Source organism: Mixophyes fleayi, chromosome 2 (genome assembly GCF_038048845.1).
Source record: "Mixophyes fleayi isolate aMixFle1 chromosome 2, aMixFle1.hap1, whole genome shotgun sequence".
Classification (NCBI taxonomy): domain Eukaryota; kingdom Metazoa; phylum Chordata; class Amphibia; order Anura; family Limnodynastidae; genus Mixophyes; species Mixophyes fleayi.
This window is the reverse complement of record NC_134403.1, coordinates 232,249,805-232,265,426: the sequence shown is the minus strand read 5'-3', so window position 1 is coordinate 232,265,426 and position 15,622 is coordinate 232,249,805. Positions and strand designations below refer to the sequence as shown.

At 43.0% G+C, this 15,622-nt stretch overlaps 1 long non-coding RNA gene across 1 annotated transcript; it reads left to right on the top strand.

The window, feature by feature from the left end:
- Positions 1-1,455: 1,455 nt before the first annotated feature.
- LOC142140315 (uncharacterized) lies at positions 1,456-14,784 on the top strand. The gene is made up of 3 exons (XR_012688396.1): positions 1,456-1,537; positions 2,977-3,060; positions 14,698-14,784. It is a non-coding gene; the product is annotated as an uncharacterized LOC142140315 (long non-coding RNA).
- Positions 14,785-15,622: the final 838 nt, after the last annotated feature.

Genomic DNA, 15,622 nt, shown 5'->3' with positions numbered 1-15,622 from the left:
TGTTTTGCCTGACATCAGTGATGTCTTTTGGAAGTTCTTGAGTGACATGACCCAGGATGAAGTCTTACTCGCAGTCAAAAATGATCGATGCATCATGCAGATGGGACAGCATTAGTTCAACGGGGTCGAATCAGATGTTGGCAGGCACGACTACATCCATCAGAAGCTTAGAGAAATGGGCAGGCTACTGCTACAGGCCAGAAGAGCTACCCCTTTGGAGAGGATGGAAGACTTTACCGCCCCATCGAACTTTCTGCTCGTAGTAGATGCTGTGAAGCTGGCAGCTGGCTATGACAAGGAGACAGGTACATTTAAGACGCCCTCACTGGCACTCAAGATCGGGCACAGTCTGCAAATGATAGCGAGCATTTTTGAGTGCCGAGCCATGATGGAGGGCTGCACTGCTGCTGTTGAAAACACACAAAATTTCAGGAAGCTATATGAGGTGAGATGGAATGAGTTGATCTCATCGGCTGCCTTGAAAACTCTTAAGGAGTCCAAGTGGAACATGCCTCAGCTCTTACCTTTCACAGAAGATGTGAAAAAGATGCACTGGTACCTCAATGAGAAGCAGCTCTCCCACAAGCCTACAATTAACCACGGAAAAGTGTGACAAATGTGGAGTGGATAGCCAAAATGTGTACATGTTCGCTTCAATTGCACTGGCCCTGGGGGAAAACACCCTTACAGGTTTGTTTTCTCCTACCAGAAGCACTCTCCCAGGAGGATCTACAACTGTGCAGCTGCTTTCTACAAGCCTGTGCTGTGTCTGGGGCTGTTTTACTAGGAAAGAGTGAGTTTCCTGCTCCTGGATTAAAGCTCTGGGACTCTTCTCAAGCTCCTGTTGGTGTCTGGAAGCATAGAGTAAAGTTTCTGAACCTCAGATTCCAAAGTTATTCTATTTTGTAAAATACATATATTTTGTGTGTGTGTGTGTGTGTGTGTGTGTGTGTGTTTGTGTGTGTGAGATTGTTACAAATTCTGTCTCTTTATTTTCTATGGTCTTTTCTTCTATTTCTGATAAATTAATTTTGACCTACACCAGAATTTTGATATTCTAGGTAGGATTTGGTTACTGTCTGCATGGCCTCATTGTGCCTTTGCTATATCTGAAAAAGGCTAAAGTTGGAGGAGGAAGTCAGTTATGTATTTCACCTGTTCCATGTACCAGACAAAATAGTGGATTGCAGCAGGGCCGGATTTACCGCCAGGCAACCTAGGCACCTGCCTAGGGCCTAGCGGCTCTCTGTGGGCCCAGATGGGGGGGACAAGGGAGGATAAAAAAATAATAAAAAAATTCGGCCCCTCTCCTGATTCACGGCACCCCCCCCCCCCCCCCCCCCCCCCGCGAGTCGCTAGGAGTAGAGGCTGTAGAGGCTAAATCCCCTTCAGCTTAGGTACCTTCCCACGTCACAGGGTCATGTGACCACAGCGGTCACATGGTACACAGTGAAGGCGGGCTATTGGAACTGTATGGATGTCAGTGCAGGAGCTGCTGCAATTCTGTCTGTTCCTGGAGTCACTCGTGTAGAAAAAGGTAAGAGGAGGTAATGTGTCAGGGAGCTAGTGTGTGTGTTTGATATGGAAGCTGCAGTTTAAGAGGGGGCATGTGTGACTCTGCAGGGCAGAGAGGGGGGCATGTGTGACACTGCAGGGCAGAGAGGGGGGCATGTGTGACACTGCAGGGCAGAGAGGGGGGCATGTGTGAAACTGCAGGGCAGACAGGGGCATGTGTGACACTGCAGGGCAGAGAGGGGACATGTGTGACACTGCAGGACAGAGAGGGACATGTGTGACACTGCAGGGCAGAGAGGTTGCATGTGTGACACTGCAGGGCAGAGAGGTGGCATGTGTGACACTGCAGGGCAGAGAGGTGGCATGTGTGACACTGCAGGGCAGAGAGGGGACATGTGTGACACTGCAGGGCAGAGAGGGGACATGTGTGACACTACAGGGCAGAGAGGGGACATGTGTGACACTGCAGGGCAGAGAGGTGGCATGTGTGATGCTGCAGGGCAGAGAGGGGTACATGTGTGACGCTGCAGGGCAGAGAGGTGGCATGTGTGATGTTGCAGGGCAGAGAGGGGGCATGTGTGATGCTGCAGGGCAGAGAGGGGTACATGTGTGATGCTGCAGGGCAGAGAGGTGGCATGTGTGATGCTGCAGGGCAGAGACGGGGGCTTGTGGGACGCTGCAGGGCAGAGAGGGGTACATGTGTGACGCTGCAGGGCAGAGAGGGAGCATGTGTGACGCTGCAGGGCAGAGAGGGGGGCTTATGTGAGTGTGAAGCTGCAGGGAACAGGGGGGGCATGTGTGTGTGTGAAGCTGCAGGGCACAGGGGGGGCATGTGTGATTGAAGCTGCAGGGCATAGGGGGGGGGCATGTGTGGCTAAAGGTGCTGGGCAGAAGGGACATGTGTGAAGGTGCTGGGTAGAGGGGGGGCATGTGAGTTAGAAGTCTGTTTCCCACACGGCCCCTCCTCAGCCAACAATACCCTTACAGCACTCACTATCTTTTCTTTGATATTCCCCATGATACGTGCTCATTATCTATTCCCTCACATGACCCGCTGCCTCATTTCTGACACCTCTTACCTCAAAATGAAAAGAGGCACCCTTTATATTAATTTAATATAATATGTGTGTGTGAGGGGCCAGTGTATGTATAATATGTGTGTGTGAGGGGCCAGTGTATGTATATTATGTGTGTGTGAGGGGCCAGTGTATATATATTATGTGTGTGTATGAGGGGCTGTTTGTGGGAGGGAAATAGGTTTATTTTTTAAATGGTAACACTATTAATTTAATGTTGGAGCTGGTTGGAGAGAAATAGGTCTATTTATTAAATGTGTATGCTATTAATTTAATGTTTTGGTTGGAGGGAGGTCTACTTATAAAATGTGGGTGCTATATTGATTTAACACTGGGGCTGGTTGTAGTTTACTAAATTCCGTGTACCCATTTTTTTTCCAAATAGGGCCTCCAACATTCCAGGATCTAGACAAGCAGCATCTGATCTAAAGACACCAGCAGCCACAAACCGTGAAAGTGACGAGAACAGGTAGGAGAGAGCAGGGCAGTCTGCCAACTATCCTGAATCTGGTGGGATTTATATTATGAGGAGGTCTGACTTGTTTAAATGTTGCACTATGGGATTCATGCAGAAGACTGACATATTAACATAATTATTGCATTCCAGCGCTTTTTCATGTTTCTGTAGGTAGAGGGCTGCAGTCAGTAACTGAAGTGGCGGACGGTCTGTGACGTGGTAGTGATAGGAGACTGCTGTTTTTTTTATTACTGGGCTTGCTAACCATAAACTGCAGTTTCTTGACATGTTAATTATGATTAATACCTAAGTTTAGTTAAAGATAAAGTACAATTTGTGTGAATTGAAAGGTAAGCAGTGGTGGAAGTGTATATGGTAGTAGGCCATACCGCTACTTTTCGTACTGCCTTCATTGTAAAATAATAAAATTCCATTCACTTGTTTACATTCTCATTACATTTTTCATACCGCCACTTCTAAACTTCCACTTCGACCACTGAGCTTAATATTCATCGTATGGAGTATATGACCAGCATAATTCAAAATTCTGGTAGATCCTTTGACAAAATATGGGGTCCGTGGACATTATTCTTTAGCTGCTAGGACCACAGTGTGATGCAGTGTAATGATAAAGGAGGGCACAGTGTGATGAGAGGGACAATAATGAGGGGCCGCATGGTGATGCAGAAGGAGCAGTGTGATGTGCGGCGGCACATAGTTTACCCTTCTACTTAACTATAGGAGTATATGCTATGCTAAAACAAAATATAATGCTATGGATTGTTTCAGGGAGGCGGTGGGCTGGGGGGGTCGTAGGGGCTGGGGGGGGGGGCATGTGGGGGGCCTGGGGGCCCAAAACCAATATCTTGCCTAGGGCATCATGAGGTCTAAATCCAGCTCTGGATTGCAGGGCCCAGTTGCCTGATGTGCAGCCTGAGAAGCAGAGGACTGTGACTCGTTCACATCTAGGCTAAGTATGGCTTAACCTGCTTGGGCTCAGTTTTAGTGGACTAAACTTGCTGGGCCTTTTAGAGAAGTCAGTGTAAATCCTTCTTTGCCTCTTTATGCACCTGCGTCTGGAGACTGTCTCAGGCAGCTACGGGTTCTGCGGCTATGACCCAGTCTGGACCAGCATCGGCCAAAATGCTACTAAAGTCTATCCTTCTTTTTTAGAGAGGCTCCTAAGGCTCAGAGACCACATCATCATCACCATTTGTTTATATAGCGCCACTGATTTCGCAGCGCTGTACAGAGAACTCATTCACGTCAGTCCCTGCCCCATTGGAACTTACAGTCTAAATTCCCTAACATACATACACACACAGACAGAGAGACAGACAGAGAGACTAGGGTCAATTTGGATAGCAGCCAATTAACCTACCAGTATGTTTTTGGAGTGTGGGAGGAAACCGGAGCACCCGGAGGAAACCCACGCAAACACAGGGAGAACATACAAACTCCACACAGAGAAGGCCATGGTCAGGAATTGAACTCATGACCCCAGCGCTGTGAGGCAGAAGTGCTAACCACTTAGCCACCATTCTGCCCCATACAAAACACAGCCAATTTTTTCTCAGGATACTGGATACTAAGGTGGCTCAACTTTCTAAGTCTACCACTTTCTCCATTCCAGGGACAGCTTTGCTCAAGGATGGTATGGACAGGGAATGTGAAAATATTTGGAAGTCCATCTCTGTGGCTGTAGGTGCTGCACTCACCCTCTCTCTAGGATTGCTGTGGATTTCCTCATCCATGTTACGTCATTCTTTAGCGAATTCTTGGAAAGCTGTTGGGAAAATCAGAAACTTAGGTTAAAAAAAACAACAACAAGCAGTCCAGTATCATCTGCCTGACTTCTCTCATCCAAGCACCTGCAATCTACCCCCCCAACACCTTCATCATTTCATCATCAATATCCCCAGAACCAATAATTTACAGTTAAATAATCCTTTGCAAGAGGAAGCAAGTATGAAATCTGTCACCCAGTCGCAAAGCGGATCACAGACGCCATAAGGACTATGCTAGTGTTAGATCTGCGTCCAATGTCCATTATTAATGCAGCTGGTTTTAGACAGTTAGTTGAGGTGTTCTGTCCCTATTACCAAATTCCATGATGACCCCATTTTACTCGAAAAGCTATTCCTCACCTCTACCAGAAAATGCTTAAAAATTTAAACATTGGGCTACAAAATGACATTTTACCCACTGTACAATTAACCACAGATATGTGGGCAAGCGGAACTGGGCAAAGTATAGATTATATGACTGTGACAGGCCACTGGGTTGGTCATTCGCCTTCACCAGCAGGGACAGCAGCAGCGTGTACCCAAGTACGTCACATTTTTCAGAAGTAGGCTACTTTGTGTATCAGCAGCTTCACTAACAGGCATACAGCTGACAATCTGTTCCAAAAACTAAGGGATGTCATTGAAAGATGGCTAATCCTGCTTGGACTCTCCTGAGGATATGTCATTTCTGATGACGACCCCAATATTGTTCAAGCATTACAGCGGGGTTGAATTCCATCACATTTCCTACTTTGCACACACAATCAACTTGGTGTTACAGAACTTTTAAAAAATAACATGCAGGAGATGCTGTTTTTGTCCGTAAAAATTTAGAGGCAATTTCAGTTTTCTGCAACAGCATGTAGGAGAATGCAGCAGCTACAAGGAGACTAGCATTTGAGGGGAATGTACTTTAGTCCAGTGAAGTAGTCACCTGTGAAGAGAGTGCAGACACGGTTAGCTTGAGTCAAGTGATTGCCTTAATAATACATTTTGACAAGGAGCTACAGAAATTTAACGTGTGACAAAACAAACTAAATGTGCTAACTATATTTTGATTGTAGACAAAATACTTAATTTGCTTCGCAAGGATCCAAGACCTATCGACATCTTGTTTAGACGTCTTCTCCTTCAGTTTCTCAGGCAACTGCTTGTTGTACAAAAAATTGCTTTCCCAAGACACCCAGTGGTGATGCAGATGATTCCGCACAACATTTAGATATTTGCTCTGCTGTAAAAGAATTGGCCAAAAATCGTGACAGCTCTGCCCTAAGATGAACTACTAATTCCATTTTGAAGGATGTTATCGGCAATTATATCATAGTACACAGACTTCTATGATGGTGGGATGAATTACTATTGTTTGAGGAAGATTAGCACTGAACCCTGCCACCTCTCCTGTTTCTGAGTGAGCTATGGTACAATAAAATGTAACTACAGAGTGTCAGCCCTATTATTTCTATTTCAGCAATTACAATTGGCAATGGAGCTCTTCTCTTTGGGTGTTACCTATAGAACGCAGTATAATTTGCCTGCAAATTCTACAGACAAGCCTGCTTGTCTTCCTCTTCATCAATGACTCTTAGCAATTGAGCACTCGACTTTGGGTGTATATTACACCCAAACCGTATTAGTGCAAATTAGGAAAAATACAGTTTAATACCTGCTAGGCCCTCCACCATCCTTTGCATGTTAATAGTAGGATTGGTTGCAGTTATGGGCAAGGGCACACGTTTTTTTTGTCAAATCCTTCAAACCAGCCCAGATGTCAAACTGTTGTGGTCTGTCACCTGCGTCATCACTGCTTGTGTTTGGAAAGTGCAAATTGGTGCCAGAACCTCACGTGCCAGAACTGCTGCCACTGGTGCCACCCTGCTGCCACTGGTGCAGGACTTACACAATCAACTACATCCTCATCAGCACCCCCATCGGCTACCCAAATCTCCCCCTCATCCTCTTCTAATTCCAGAGTGTCATCCTCACTTGGTGTATCACCGGCTACACTCGGGGTGTTCAGGCACACATCAGCAGAACTGCTGAAAGGGCCCTTCTTTATAGGTATATTATCAGAATGCTCACGATTAGACATACCACTGGTGGATGGACTCTCCACAGGGATTGGTGTCATTTCTGATTCTGAGCATACATTATCCTTTAATGCCTTACTGTTTTCTTGCTGCTCGGCTTTAAGGCGTAACAGTAGTAGTGCACCACTTTAGACTCCAAATTACTTGGTCTTAATTGCTCACGAGTGACCGTAGAAGTAGAAGGCTTGGTAACATTTTTAGATCTGCCACTAATCGAGAAAGGTGAAGGCCTCATTCTTTCTTTGACACTGCGTGTGTAGAATGGCATGTTGGCAATTTTTTTTCTATCGGCACTTAACTTTTCCTCAGTTACACTTCTTTTTCGCTTCAACACAGTAAAATTTTTTGGGGTGTGTGTTTTTTTGCCTGATTTAAAAAAACTATGTACTACTTTGACATCGCCTTTCCCAGATGACGTACTGGGAACACTACCATCAGGAATGGTGACAGAACCTGGTTGCTGATTCTGCTCATATGTGGACTGATTTAAATTCATTATAATGAGGCCAAAGCACTTGTATGCTACAAATTGTTTTTTATACTGCTGCGAAATATTACTTTGGACAGCCAGAAAAATTACAGTAAAACACTGGGGAATATGGAACACCCCAAAAGCACTTGGAGTGCTAAATAGTATTTTTTTAGGCTGCTGACAAATAGGACTTTTGACAGCCAGAAAAATGAATGCAAAAGAATGGGCAACACCCCAAAAGCACTTGGAGTGCTAAATATTATTTTTTTAAGACTGCTGACAAATAGGACTTTTGACAGCCAGAAAAATGAATGCAAAAGAATGGGGAAGACCCCAAAAGCACTTGGAGTGCTAAATAGTATTTTTTTAGACTGCTGACAAATAGGACTTTTGACAGCCAGAAAAATGAATGCAAAAGAATGGGGAACACCCCAAAAGCACTTTGAGTGCCAGAAATTGAACAAAAACCCTCCTCTATCCTCCTCTTACTGCTGTAACAACTGGTATTAAGATTAGAATAGTATTGAATAGAAACAATAATGTGTCCAATTACTGCTCTGTCCCTGCGCTGATATAGCCAGTGTGACTTAACCCTGCTTTCTCCCTCTGTCAAATGGCGATGGATTGCTGTGGAGGCTGGTATTTATGCTTTTCAAATCTCGCGATAACCGAGCTCAGAAATACGAATACGTCACGATGACGTTTTCCCTCGATTTCGATTCCGAATTGGCGGGAGAGTACCGAGTGTGCTCGGCTCGGTACTCGGATAGGCTGATTTAGGATGAATTCGGATCTCGGGGAACCGAGCCCGTCCATCTCTATTTTATAGTAACTGCTGTCCCCTGATTTGACTGGCTAAGAGGAAGCATGTGATGGCAGCGTCCATGCACTGGTTTTGGAGGGATCTCTGGAGTGGAGACAGACTGGGCAGCATCGCAGAGAGATCTGAGACCAGCAGAGCCTGTGGACCGCAGGGACAGCCGAGAACGACAGGAGGGGTAAGTAACAGGACCTAAGATTTTAGTGCGTGACAGACTGTAGTTGCCAGGTGAGTACTTTGGCTCTGGTACTACGATACATACAATGAGTCCATGAAATCTCTGGAAGCCCTTCTATTTAATTCATTGTGGAACTGAGTTTCACAAAACCATTTGTCAGGCTACTACAGGAAAGAGCCTTATTCTATCTGTCAAACCATCTCAGTCTAAGGGACTAAGGTACCGTTCTTTTCATGCTGCCTCCTTTCAACTGAAATCCTCTTTTTTCAGGGGTCATCCATTACCAATATGTTGGGGCAACAGAGGGAAAGACACCCCTGGGAGGCCAGATACCCAGAGCCTAAGCCCTTTAAGAAACAGATTGCCTGATGTACTTCATCCCTTATGGAGGGGTCCAATCTTTTGTTGTTCTGGAACATATGGAAAGTCTCCTCTTCAGACCTGTGGGTAACAGGCATTATAGAGATAGTTTACACCTTAGACCAGGGGTGTCCAACCTTTTAGCTTCCCTGGGCCACATTGGAAGACGACGAGTTGGTTTGGGCCGCACATAAAATACACTAACACTAACGATAGCTGATCATTGAAAAAACCATAGAAAACATAGTTAACATATTAAACTTACTTGGAAATGAAGTTAGTAAGAGTTAGGAAACCTGTTTCAGAATCATGATTAAAGCAGTATTCCCATTACCAGCTACAATTTAACTTACCTGCATCTGTCCCTTAGTGGGGTTCGGGGAATTAAATGCCAAAAACTTTTTTTTCCTCTCTTTCTGCACACATGAATCATTTTTTTTATTGACCAGTTTGAAATGGTCACCGATATAGATAGCATCAGGAGGACTAATAGAAATCTACAGAGATTTAAAGATAGGGTGGCGGGAAAAATGGCTCATGGAGCAGCCTCCGATGAGGGTAACAGTGGGTGATATTTTCACCCTACTCAGCACTGCACATTTAAAATGGTTTAAAATATTAAAAATACAATCATCTCTTAATATTTATATTAGATACATACAGAGAATACAGCTAGTTCATAACTGCATGGTGCAGAAAGCCAAATTCAGAGTAACAACAATAAGATACTGGATAATCTTTCACTGCTGCTGATAGTTCGCGCGGGTGACTCCTCTGTGCTGCGCTACGCAATGGATTCGGGTGTGATGACGTCACCCCCGACATTCACTGAGAGCACCACACGGAGAAGGAGAACAGGGAGGGAGCAGGAGCGCCAGGATTTTTTTTTCAGTGCTGCCCCCTTGCCACAACCAAAACTCCTGCTGGGCCACATTTACAGGCATGCTAGCCCGCGGGTTGAACAACCATGCCTTAGAGCAAAGAGATTTTTTACACTTCTCGAAACAGGAGAAGACTTCCTAGTACAAGATCCAGACAAGTCATTTTGGCCCATCTTGAACATCAAGCTTTGAGAGGACAGGTATTAGATGGAGTCTCTCTGATCTTTCATAAATTGCATGGAGAGCAACAAATTTATCACTTCCATAGATATTAAGGATACATATCTCCACATTCTGATCTGGGAGGGGCACCACAACCTATTCAGATTCACGTTACATAGCTCTCGATTTCAATTAAGAGCTCTGTTTGTACTGACCACTGTTCTACGAGCCTAAATAAAGGTCTTGGCTGATATGGTCAGCCCTGTTGAGATCTCAGGGAATCACTATCATACCTTACCTGAACAATCTGCTCCTGAAGGCTGATTTGTCCTCCTTGGTGCAGATTCACATGTACAGGATGACAAAGGTACTGGAATCATACAGGTGAATTATCAAAATCCAGCCTTATTTCAGGTCAGAGGATGGTGTTTCTGGGTCTAATCATTAACACCAGGGAGCAGAGGGTCTTCCTTCTGGAAGAAAAGATTCTGACTCTCTAGGAACTGGTGGAGAGTTCTGGTCCTCAAATATTCATCAGTTCTCTGCGGGAAGTTGATGGGCAAGATGGTCATCACTTAGTTCAGTACTCCTACTCTCAAATGAATTAGTTCAGATTCTACTCTCAAATTAATTTTTGCAGAAGTAGCCTTCGGTTCTCAGTTCAATTGAGAATTAAACCTGAATTACTGTCCTTCTACCTAGGGTTTCTGAATTGAGGTCCCTGTATTGCAGGTCACCCTTATTAATTTTTCTTGACGATAGAGCAGTTTGGCGCAATTTTAACATAAGGTGATAAACCTTTACACCTTAATCAGGAAATAGTCACTACCACTAATTGAGTCTGCTTCATCAGGTAAGCTGCAACAACAGGCTCCCCTGGTTCTGCTCAGAATTTACCTAGAGGAACTTAATGGGTTTAAATGACCAACTCCCTGTTTGTTCTCTGCGATGCACAGAAGTGTGTTTGGCTATATTCTAATCTGAGTATAGCCAGATGGATCTGGTCCACTATTCAACTGACTTACTCTAGTTTTAGTCAGCCAGCTTGTTTGGTGATCCTTCATGGATCTTCGGCCAAACCACTATGGTGGGCAGCCACTTGGTCTTCTGTTCACAAAAAATTCAGAGTTTACCAATTTCATGTTTTTCCATCCAGTTATGCTAGCTTTGGGTGATGAGTTTTGTGTTCAACTATGTCTAAGTATAGCCTTCCCTATGAGCAGCTTTGAAATGTCCCCAAGTTAGCAGTATCCCTCTAATAGGATGTAGGGGAAAAGAGGATTTTTGTACTTACCTTTTTAAATCCATTTCTCCTAATCCATCTGGGTATACTGTGCTCCCATTCTTTACGTTCAGTGTTGTTTGGACTGTGTGTTAAGTTTCCTTTCCTTCTTTGGGGCTTTGCAAGTTGTAAACTGAGGATCAGTGGGTTGGGGAAGTGGAGGAGTATAAATTATTCAGTAGTTAACTAAATATTCCCTGGCTCCTGAACTGTCACCAGAACCTTCAAGGTTGCAGTTTCCCTCAGATGGATTCAGAGCTCTGAAATAAATTGTAAGTACAAAAACCAGCCCCAGCCTGGTCAGCACAGGGGGAAATTCCTTATGAAAATCAGGCCTATAAAACACATGCAGTCCTCCAACTATGGTAAACCAGGATAGTGCTGCCATCACTAGGATGATGGATGCCAAGGTAAAATCAATATGTTATTGGAACCACAATTCCCAGCAATCTCTGACAGCCATTGACTGCTTGGGTATACTGAAACATGTAGAATTTCACGTGTCTGGCTGCCAGACCATGGTCAACGTTTTGGAACTACAAACAAAAGCATGGCCTGGCAACCAGTATCCACTGTAACATGTAGTAGCCAAAACATACCTAATAGTGGTAATAAAAAACAACAACACGCAGACACGAATTGTTGTATTATTTTATTTGAAATAAAGACTCAAGTCCCTTGTTTACCGCTTTATTACACTGCTAAATCCATACAGAATCTTCTGATTTCTTTCCTGGAGTAATCCAAGAGGAGAAAAAATAAATCCTTTATAGCAACGATGATTACTTGGTCATAGCAGAGCTGCAAAGCGAATGAATTAAAGGGTCAATATATGAACAAGCAGTCATTAATTGTTCATGTACTGATCTCTCAAAATCAATTAAGTTCATTAATGTGCGTTTCAGCTCAGCTAGGAGTAAGCGCTTGACACTCTATCAGGGTTTTCTATATTTTCTTATTGCATAACTTAACAGGACAGAAGACAGATTTTATATTGATTTGGGAGAATAATATGCAAAGGATTTGGGTGATTTTTTTTCTTTCAAATAACAATTCAAATAAAATAATACAGTTTGTGTCTGTAGGTTTTTTTTTCTATTAGATACATCTGCGGAACATGTTCCAGCAGACACTAGTTCACATTGCAGTTGGTTTGCAAAACAGGCTAATGCTTAGTAGGTTACATGCTTTATAAATTGTAAGATACAAGCACAGAATCTATAATTTCCCCATAATTAGATGAGATCAAGGGATAGCACGAGATCAAGATTTTGGGGCAGCACAGTGGTCAGCATTGCTGCCTCAAAGCTTTAGATTCAGTTCTAATCATTGCCCTGTCTGTGTAGAGTTTGCATGTTTTCTTCATGTTTGTTTGGTTTTCCTCTGGGTGGTGCGGCTTCCTTTCACAGTCCAAAACATACTGGTAGGTTAATTGGGTGTTGACTAAAACTGGACCATAACGTGTATATGTGTGTGTGTGTGGGAATTTTCACAACAATCTCAGCAAAGACTAATGTGCAGAGGAGGGCTGGCAAATTTTAGCCTTGGCGCCAAGTCTAAACTCAGCAGCCTATTAGAAACATATTAAAGGATAAAAAATGCAGTGTGAATATTTATTTTTTGTACAGCAAAGAATTTTGTAGAGTAATATAGTTGCACTATATAAATAAACAGTAATAATAATCTAGCCTAAGTTACAGTTTATGAAATGTCAATTAACTGTCATTGATAACATTATAGGGGGGAATTTGATTCCCCCCGAATTTGTGCAGCCTTAAAACTATTACCGTTATTACGGTAGTTTTAGCCTGGCTTTCTGCTCGCAGATCAGGGAGTTGCGAGCAAAAAGTCGGCGTTGAAACTACCATAATAATGATAATAAAGTGCATTATTACCGTAATAACGGTAAAAATGCGCAGGCCGCGTTATTTTTAACTGTAACGCGGCCAATTGAATTCCCCCCATAGTATTGACAAAACGCTTTCCTAAAAAGAGAGATCTCATAGAAAATGAGTCAACTTAAGCTCCTTTAATTTGCATGGCATCATCTGTTGGCAATGACATCCAAAAAGTATTTCCTATATACAGGTGACGACTTGGTGGAATAAGGTGATCCCTTTATTTACATAACGGTTTTAATAATGATCATTTACCTGCGCTAATAGGATGCCCAGGGATTGGAAATTGATTCTTGTGAATTTTAGGTTTGATATTGAATATTAGAGTAATAGGAAAAGCTACAATTATCACTCAGTTTCAGTTATTCAGCATTAGCCACTGTAACATTGATTATGTTATCAGGTATAGAAGACAAAAACAGTATAAACAGTGCTTTCCCTTGAACCAAGTTAAAGCCTTACGGAACTCAAACATCCCAAAAGACATACCACATATGGAGAAAAGAGGTGGAAATTTGCACATTCTACTCACATTACAATTTGGTTTGCAGTAAATCTGCTCAGTATTACCCTACACTTATTTAATGTTATGTTACTTTGAGATTCTACTATTGACAATGACATTTGGGTGAATTTGTTCCTATGCTTGAAACTATATTGTTGAAATTATACTTATTTTTCCGTAGCCATGGAGCACTGCTTGTAGTAGGTTGCTGAGATGATATACAGGAGCTGTGTTGTGCAGGTGATAGGTGTGGGGAGGCGAGCGTGTTCCATAGAGATGGACTGGTTATCAGTGCTAGGGGTTAGAGAAATAATATTGTGAGTCAAGAAATGGGCGCTATTAAGGTTAAACATCCGATGTAATGCAAGATGGTGTTTCTGAGTTTTACTGCGAGGTGATGGATAGGGTATAGAGAAATAGGTGAATTGAGTTATTGGTAATGTTACATGTAGGTGGATGGGGTGGTAGGACAGGCAGGGGTAGAGGTGTTGGGTAGGGGTTAAAGGGGGGGTGAAGAGGGGGTAGATGAAGGGGGAGGTGGAAAGGGGGGGTCTAAGGGGAGAGGTAACATGAAGGGATAGAGTGTGGAGGTTTGGAGGATGTGTAGGGTGAGTTTGTGGTGTACTGTCAGGTAGGGAAAGGTGTGTGCTGTGAGTAGGTTGTTAGGGTGGGTAATGGGCAGGGGTAGTGTTAGACTAGAAGGATGTGGGGTAGGAAGAAGTCCAGTGTGAAGATGGTGAATTTATTTTAAATGGGTGGAATGGATGAGTGAAATGGGGGAATGGAGTTAGTATAGAAAAGGCTGGGAATAGTTACAAGTGAGTGAGATAGGTACTGAGATGGCAGTTTGGATATACAGTACTTTTGAATTGAGCGAGAGGTGTTATAAGCATGAAAAAAGAGTAAATCAATGGAAAAATAGATTAGTGAAACTACATATATATATATATATATATGGTAGTTGAAGTGGAAATTTAGAAAGTTGTGGTATGGATAATGTAAGTGAATGGTATTTGATAGTTTTACAACAAAAGCAGTAGGATTTCTGGACACAAAACTCACCTGGACTCCACTAATATTAGGGTTAATTTATCGCCCTATACAGCGCTTCCATGCACAAGATGAAAATTAGAGGAGACAAATGGGAGCCCTGCCTGGTCCCATTTGAAGTCCCAAGGGGTTGAGATAGAGTACCATTTATCTTTTTTTTCCCATAGGTCTAAGAGTAAATGAAGAGAATCCTTGTTTCATAAGAGGGACCCAGAGCCATGTGATCAAGTAGCCTACACATAAATATCCATTCCAGCCTATCAAATACTTTTCAGCATCTGCAGATAATAGAGTGGATGGGACATGTGAGGAGGAAGCCTTGTGTATTAGATTTATCTTTTTCTGCATATGTGTATGCTGGTACTTGTAGTGCCACATGTGTGCAATATAAATAGTACACATGAAATAATAAATGTTGTTCCCATCATAAATAATTGCCTCCGTTCGCAATTAATAGCCCTTATGATTATAAGATTGATACTCTATAATACTGTATGTAGCACATGTTAATAAGTTGGTTTCAACTGGATTTAGTTGTTTCCCTCAAGGAAGACATGTGCTCAGCTGTTGGATTGAGTTGCCCCCGCCTTTGGACAGAGAACTCCTTTGAATTGACCTATGGCCAGCATTCTACTCGAACATCATAAACCCTGGACCAGTGAAGACCTTAGTTTATCTTTGTGTACATTGCGATGTTATTACTGTTATTTTTGCTAACTCAAACTGTATATGAGCGAGCCCCTGGTCCAGTAACAGCTCTCTTTGACTACAGATTTCAAGACTGAAGCTGTACCTGGATCAAAGGGTAATATATTTGGTTATACTTTCTTGTATTTTGTTATACCTTCTTATACTTCATAATAGTTTGCCATAATACTGCTATATTTTGCTATTAAATCTCTTTGTGCGTTGGAACCACATTAATCGCATCGGACAATATTTATTGTTAGTGACAATACGGACATAACAGATGGGGGATCTGAACGGTGCCACACTATTCAATGCTTCACAAAACCTACGGGATTCGGTTTATCAACAAAGGGTTGGAAACGCGTCAAATACAGGTAAGAACGCAAATAGTTCTATGCCCTT